This window comes from Elaeis guineensis, chromosome 10 (assembly GCF_000442705.2).
Source record: "Elaeis guineensis isolate ETL-2024a chromosome 10, EG11, whole genome shotgun sequence".
Taxonomy (NCBI): Eukaryota; Viridiplantae; Streptophyta; class Magnoliopsida; order Arecales; family Arecaceae; genus Elaeis; species Elaeis guineensis.
The window spans coordinates 73,369,076-73,377,512 of NC_026002.2; the positions used below are offsets into that span (position 1 = coordinate 73,369,076).

The following is an 8,437-nucleotide window of genomic DNA, read 5'->3' on the forward strand; positions in this document are numbered from 1 at the left end:
TCTTCATCCACTACATCAATAATAACTGTAGGAAGTTCTGAGTCATCAGGAGGCATCATCTCAAGGAGATCAGTATCAATCTCTGGGAATAATTGCTTAGCTAGAGATTTGCACTTCGTGAAGTCGATTTCATAAGCCGTCAAAGCCAACTTCAACACTCCATGGATATACTTGGCCTAGTCTATGGCAAACTTTGTTTCCATCTGTTTGATTTTGCCCTCGATAAAATAGACTGTTGTCTTGCTCTTTGCTAGTTCTAATTAAAGCTCCATTGTCGCTGACCATCCTTTATCAATCGAACACTCTAAGGAAGCGATCCTTTTTTGTGCTATGTAAATCACATTTTGGAGCCGTACTACCTTCTCGGCAGCACCCGACCTCACTTCTTTAGCTACTTTAGTTGAATTTATAAAGTACTTCAAGGAAGTAATCTTTTTCTGTGCTGCATGAAGTTTGTTATGGAATTGAGCAATTCTTCAGTAGGACCCCATCTTGCTTTCTTGACAGTCTTGTCTGATTTTGAACAAGCTTCAATCAGGTGCTTATTCTCCAAAGAGTATGACTTGTCAGTCTATCTGATATTTTTTTTGAGATGCTTTATTTCTGTGAAGGTCTCAATGCATATTTTTTCTCTCTCTAAAGCCCTTTGACTCACCTTGGAAGACTTTTTCTTGGCCTCACGAACCTTCTTCTCAAGAGATTTTATAAAAGATCTAATAGGCAGAGCGATGACCTACAGAAGGGGCTTGGCATGATGATAAGTGATCATACAACCACAATGATTAGACTGCATGGAGAGCATGCACACGACAAAAAATTGAAAGAAAAACTTCAAAGATAAATTTTTTTTTATTAAATAACAAAGTTCATCATTACATAATAGATCAAATAGAAAAAATAAAAGATTATAAAGCTGAAGCCTAAGTGGAGGCATTGACCACCTTGGACTGGAGAGCTTCTGAAGAACCTGCAGGAGCTTTCGCCACTGGCCCGAAAGTTTCCTCAACGATCACTGGCCCTGGTTAGGTTGAACTTCCTCAATGACCATGGACTTTGGCTTGGGTTGCTTTTCGATGATGGGCTCGATCGATGATGGGAAGGTGAGTGGTTATCTTTTACCAAAGCAAGTCTTGCCCCATGAAGAAGGCTTCTTTGGAGAAATCGATCTTCTCCTTAGTGTACTCTGAAGAAGATCAGAATACCTCGACCGCTAACTGACCGGCATCAGCAATTTTCTCATTGGCCGCCTGATATTTTTTTTTCTTTTTCTGAAGCTCTACCTTAGCCTTCTTTAGCACAGCCTCAGTCCTCTTCTGCATAGCCTCTACCTTCTTTTGTGTGGCTTCAATTGCTGATTTAGCCACTTCAGTTGTTGTCAATTTAGCCACCTCGATTGTCACTTGTGCAGCTTCGACCTTCTCAAGCTCCTTTTTAAGGTGCTTTACTTCAACTTTAGCTTCGTCGGCCCATGACCAAAGGGTCTTGGCCTCCTTACGGGCATCAGAGGCCTCCAATCTTATTGCCTTTACAAAATTGATAAATAAGGTAATATAATGACTGAGCTACAGAATTGAGCAAGTCAACTACTATAGATACCAAAAAAGAATAGGAGATTAAAGAAACTCACCCAAATAAAGGAGTCAATAGCATCCCTCTACTGGCTGCCTAGGCCCTAACCCTCTAGTTGTTCAATATCCACTGGAAGGAGAATGCTTTGGAGTATGTCGTGAGCCATCCGATGATCTCGCAAGGTAGAACTCGATGAGGAGACCAAAAAAGTCTCAAAGAAGGGGCTGGCCCTGAGCTAACCTTCTTGACTCAATGAAGAGGAGCTAGAGCTTGGGGGGTAGGTGCCGAGGCTGAGGTTGGAGAATGGATTCTTGACACCTAAGCTTGAACCAGTGAAGCCAATACTATTCTGATCGAAAGGGTAGGAACTTCTTTAGTAGGTTGCATTGGGGCAGTAGGAGCTTGGCGTTGCTTCTTTTGTCTGACAGTTTCAGAGGTCGAACCTAAAGTCTTTCTCCTCTTTAGACTCTATTTTTTCAGCACCTCAAGTTCTTTAGGCCTCATTTCTGGATCAAATCAAAGCAAGTTTAAAAAAAAGGAGAGAGAGAGAGAATGAAGAAAACATAAGTCAGTCAATTTGATCCTTATCTCGGAGGTCAGTAGGGCTAAAGCCGATGTTAAAGAGAGTCTGCTCTAATAGCAACTCCAACAATGACGGAACCTTACACCTGCGTAGCACATTGAAGTGCTAAGTGTCCATGTCCTCCAATGCAAGAGCTTAGAGGGTAGACTCCCTATGTCGGCCCCAACGAGTAAACCCCAGTCTACTATGGTTGAGCAGGAAACATAAAGAAAATGCCCTTTCCAACCATGAATAGATAAAGGGATGCTTTGGATTAAAGCAGAAACCCACCTCTCAGAGGAGACATACCACCAATCTTTGGCGTATGGATGCCTTTTGATGGTAAAAAAAGATAAAAAAAGATATGGACGGTAGAATCTCAGCCAAGAGATAGATAGCCAAAAAACAAACGACAAAGTACCAAGAGTTTGGGACCACCGAACTCTAGGCCATGTTGAAAAATTAGAAGAAGTCGATAATAAAAAGATGAAGAGGAAGTCTAAGAATGGTCTGGAATGACTCTTCATACAGAGGAAGCTGACCAGAGGGAGGGTTATAGACCCTACCACTTGGATTTGGAAGTTCTATATCAAATTCAGGTGGGATGCCAAATTGGGTCCTAGGCAAACTAAGATCATTTAGGTCCAGTATCGAGTAATACCTTTTGGGCACGAAATCCTTATCCCTGTGTCCAGCATCCGACCCTATAGGGCCACCTTCCGAAGGAGAATCGAGAGACTCTCTTACCACCTCTTTTCCTAATCTGTTCATCCCAAAAATGACAAACAATACTAAACCTCCAGAAGAAAATAGGGGGAGAAAGAGAAGAAGAGAGCAATAAGTAGGTAGAAGCAAGGATGGACTAAAAAATGATCAGAAAAGGCTCTAAAAACCAACTTGCTCAACCAAAATCGCTCTACGAGAGGATGAATGAAGGTTGTTAATAGAGCTTTAAACTTTTTCGAAGGAGCATTGCTATCGCAAGGAAGAAGAAGGCTGGGGGAAACAATAAGAAAAAAGAGTGGAGCAAAATGGATATCCTTATTTATAAAAACTGTGAATGACCCCTGATCCTACATTAATACGGCTGAAAATCACTAGATGCCTGTCGCGTGGTGAGACTGAATCGGCTGGAATCATTTCTGTAGGAGGCGTATGTATGAACATGTCTCTAAAGGCATGCATGATGCCTCAAATCTAGTCAAATCTTTACTAACTGTCATCTGACGTCTCTTTGTCTGACGTTTCTTTGTAAATCTCACCAACTCCTAACACGATAATTTGAAAGCTACAGACGCACCATTCTGTCCAAGAAACAGAGGTATAATGTGTGTCTTCAGTGGACACAACCTAAATTATACTCTTTATACTTGACCCCAGTCTGGACTTGAGAGTAGGGGGCATATATTATGGGTAGAACCCTGGTGCCTGAGCTGAAGATATGGATAGGCTCTAGTCATGGCCGACCTATAGGTCAGTCACTGAGCCATACATCAACCACTGACTAGCACCCCGACTATTGATCACAATTGTTTGCAGTCTTCATGTTAGACTTCCGTCCATGCTTAGGCCGTTGACCCCAACATCGACGGCCGACCCTCATCTCCATCCATATCAGATTGCAGATCTACACATCAACCATTACTCTCATTATCAACCCGACCTCCGAACATCAAATACCGATCTAAGTTTTAGGTTCCGACCTCCACATCAGCTCCGACCCATACATCTATCGGTGATCCTTATCTCCAATAGTACACGTGACAAGCCATCGAGCCACATTCCCTGCGATCCCTATTTTGATTGTCATATTCGAAAAGATTAACAGAAAATCTCCATACAATCCCTTCAAATTATGCCACCACTGGGAGCAACAGGTTACAGACCAGATAAGGCAGCCACAACTACTCAATCCCTAGAAATCAGATCGAAGATCTCTCTAAAGAAATCAGAATGATCTCCAACTCTTTTTTTTTCTACACCTCTCACTTTTATAATTAGAGGCAACTAGGCGACTCTCAAGGTAGGCAATTCTCTCGCATACTCCTTTCCATCTGTTCTACTGATTCCCAACTTAAGTATTGGAGGGTCCTCACCAGAATCAACTTTGGTCAGAGACTTATTTTGCAGGTCCAGTCACCATCATCTTAGCCGGACATCATCTCACTCTAGCTAATCCAACCCAAGTCAGAGATTTGCAGCAACAAATACTAATGTTATAACATGTCTCATTAAAATCTGCGGCTTGATTATCTTCTTAATAGACATGCGGCACATCGAGAATAATAATAAAAAAAAAACAACTCCGAATATTGAGTGAACAAGGATCATAAATACAAGAAGTAACTCCACCGTCTTTCATTTAGAAGTTTATTGGCAAATGATACGCCCTTTCTAAGCTCCACACAATTCTCCAGAGGACCATAGCACTTAGATAAACTAAAACCTGCAGCAAGAAAAATAATTCATCCAAATCATGAATAATGAAGCCGGTGCCTGTCCTATCCTTTAATAATCCTCTATCAAAATTGATTTTGAAGAGGCTTTGCTACAAAGGATGCCAAGAGGCAAGAATTGGGTTATAATGGCTAAGGTTAGCCAGAGATCCCGAGTGAGCAATAAGTTCTCAAAAAATAGATCGAGTTGCAGAAGTTAGAGTAATTCAGGAGCATGTGAAATAGCATGCCGGACAACAGAAATCGGAGAAGATACTTCTTGGGCGAGCAATTTATTCTTGGTGAGCCAAACCCAGTAAGCAGTGGATTAAACATTGGTAGCCAACTCAAAGTTGCTATAAAAACTTGAATGCAGATAGTAGAGGAAATCAGACAAGCCTACCAATATAAAGATATGCCACGTACCATGACTGACACCCTCCATCATAGCTCCTCCGAATGGGGACAGAATAGCATAGCATGACTAAGATCTGCATGTCGCGAAATACACCTACAGTAATCCAAACCCATGCTCACTCTATGACTCAATAAAACTGTGACTACAGGTAACCCATAAGAACTGGAAAAAAAAATTAAAAAAAAAAAGTTGGTTTTACTGAAATATATATGTCAAACGGTAAATGCAGTTGTGGATCGAACAAAAATTATGCGGGTCTTTTAAATGCAACGACATTTCACAAATCATTTTGAAGCTGAACATTATTGAATGAATTGCATGAGCTGATGATACAAATATACGGGTCCCATTGCAGATCAATCGCAATAGAGGTAATAGTGATCTTGTGAACAAGAACCCTTGTGAAACAGATAGACTTGTGACAGATCTAGCAAGCTATTAAGGTACAAGCCAATCACTTCTGAGAATTGAAGTGCAAATTAATTATCTATTTGATTTTTAAACTTGCACAATCACATTCCCAGAAGCATAATATTTCTTTCCACTGCCGAATTTCTTCAAGCAGATGAGGGTAAAAATAATTAGGAATCCTGTAGACTATAATGACATAAAACTATAAATCAGATTGGTACAATAGTGAAAATTTTGACCATTCTAGCATCATATAATAACTATGAAAGACTATGGGACTCCAAAGAAAGAAAGATAGTTGCTTATTGGATCCTGATCCATCGAAGATAACAAATGAGGAAGATGGAAATTTGTAGGTTGAACGAGAATATTTCTTTATTAATTGAATAAGAGATCCGAAGACTCAAGACCGTGGCTGTAGTTTAGTGGTGAGAATTTCACGTTGTGGCCGTGAAGACCTGGGCTCGAATCCCAGCAGCCACATTATTTTTTATTTTATTGATTTTGGTAAAATTTTACATTTAAATTGTCACTTGTTTGCTAAAAACTGAGCAATAAAATTTTCTTAATACATTTATATTTTACTGATTTAGTCATGCTGTTGTTTCAGATATGCCGTAATACATATATAGTTTTCTACTAATCTAAATATATATGAAATAAAGGCAATCATGCGGTCCTTTCAAGCCATCCATGAATAGCACTTCATTGTGAAAAAAATTTATGTTTGAATTGTCAGTTATCTTTCAAAAGGTGAGTAATATAACAGTCTTCAAGACATATTTATCTTATAGTAATTATCAACCCAAACCTACATCTATAATTATCAATTTATTGAGCATATTAGCAAAAAAATTAATAAAAAAATCAAAGAATTAAGGGATAAGAAAGATAAAATAAATAGATTAGATAGAGAGCATCAATATCTTTATTTATTTTAAAGTTTTAAATGGAAACTAATGGATTGGAAATGTGGATGAGAAATGGATAGAATTTCTTCCAAATTAGAGTCTGATAAAATTTTATGTTTAAATTGTCACTTGTGGCTAAAAAATGAGCAATAAAATTTTCTAAATAAATTTATTTTTTCTTGATTTAGTCATGCTGTTCTTTCAAATATTTTGTAATAAATATATATTTCTCTACTAATCTAATATTAAAAAAAGGGCAATCATGTAGCCCTTTTAAACCATCCATTTTGAGTTGCTCTTCCTTTTGCGAAAGTTTTATGTGTGAATTGTCACTTATCTTTCAAAAGGTGAGTGATATAACAATCTTCAAGACATTTGTCTTACAATAATTGTCAACCAAAACCTACATCTATGATTATCAATATATTACGCATATAAGAAAAAAGAAATTAATAAAAAAATCAAGAAATTGAGGGATAAGAAAGATAAAATAAATGGATAAGACAGAGAGCATCAATACCTTTATTTATTTTTAAAATTTTAAATAGAAACCAATGGATTGGAAATGTTGATGAGAAATGGATAGAATTTCTTCAAAATTAGTGTATGGTCAATTTAAGATCTGTCTATGTAGATCGGATACAAAGACGTGCAAATAAATGTAGATGCATATGGATTATAGATCTAACTTTTTAATCATATCTTTTATAGATATTCACAAAGAGAAAACTAAAGATTCTATCAAGAAATTTTGATCAATCAAATCTATTATTTAATATATATATCATTTGATAGTATAGTATGAATTTGACGAGTTGGAAATTTTAGGAGCTTGATGTATTATTGTGTTTGTTATATTTGCCAATCATCTTTCTATCCAATGCTCATTGTAAGATTGCGAGACAACCCAATGACAAGAGAAATAAAGATGACGGGTATAGCCTAAATTAAGCTAATGTTATGTTCTAGATTTATGGTTTGCTCTTCCAGACCATTATTAATAACTCATGCATTTCTTCATTCAAATTTACAGCACAGGCATAAAAGGTTCATTCTACATTTCTTGATATATTTCATGTTGCGGCCAAGAAAAAAAGTTTGCAAAATATAGAATAAATATTTTAACATAGGTTGTTTGGTGATGCAAGGGTCGCATAGCGAAGTGGATATCGCGTTAGACTCCGGATCTAAAGGTCGTGGGTTCAAATCCCACTGCGATCGTTAGATTAGATTTGTTTAGATTTGTTTTGCGTCCGTTGCAAAATATCTTGCAGAAAATGGCCATTTGGCGGGCTCATCACTTGTGCCCTTCCTAGATCTCGTCATCATCTAATGTACTTCGCTTCGCTCACTGCCGGAGCCATTTAGATTTGCTAGGACCAAGGCCAGTCCTCCGAGTCCGACGACGGCCCCACCACCCTCTCGGAGATCAAGCACCTTCAGGCTACTCTCATCGAAGATGGAGTCGCTTACACCCGCCCCGCCTAGGACTCGTTATCATTAGATTCCCAAATCGGATTTGTCCAGATTCTTTCTGAAATTTGATTTTTTTTTTTTAAAAATGATGCGATAAAAAAAAAAGGAAAAATTTTGGATCACCCTTCAAAATCATGTAAGAGGAGTTTAAGATTACCAAACAAGTATGAATTGTTCAAAACAATAAAACTATAAAAACTGCAAAAATCTCAAAGTAAATCAATAGTAAACCTTAATTGGATTTGTAAAGATTCTTTCTGAAATTTGATTTTTTCAAAAAATGATGTGATAAAAAATTGGAAAAATTTTTGATCACTCTTCCAAATCATGTAAGAGGAGTTTAAGATTACCAAACAAGTATGAATTGTTCAAAACAATAAAACTATAAAAACTGCAAAAATCTCAAAGTAAATCAATAGTAAACCTTTTTTAATTATAAATAATCCACATAGTTCCAACAGACGAAATCAAAAATGTAATTAAATTCATAAATAAACAGTACGTCAACAAGGAATAATCGATAACTGCAGGTTTCGTTGCATTCTTGACTTTGATGGAATTTAAATTGAATACAGATTTCCTTTCTCCCGGACACTGTTCAAAGAACATGCAAAAATAAATGGTATAAAGAAGAAGGAAGAAGAAACAATGAAAC

The 8,437-nt window shown here is 37.4% G+C and overlaps 2 non-coding genes across 2 annotated transcripts; both read left to right on the plus strand.

Moving 5' to 3' along the window:
* The first annotated feature begins 5,806 nt into the window (after positions 1 to 5,806).
* Positions 5,807 to 5,878, plus strand: TRNAH-GUG (transfer RNA histidin (anticodon GUG)). Its single transcript has one exon. It is a non-coding gene; the product is annotated as a tRNA-His (tRNA).
* A 1,576-nt stretch (positions 5,879 to 7,454) lies between these two features.
* Positions 7,455 to 7,527, plus strand: TRNAR-CCG (transfer RNA arginine (anticodon CCG)). Its single transcript has one exon. It is a non-coding gene; the product is annotated as a tRNA-Arg (tRNA).
* Positions 7,528 to 8,437: the final 910 nt, after the last annotated feature.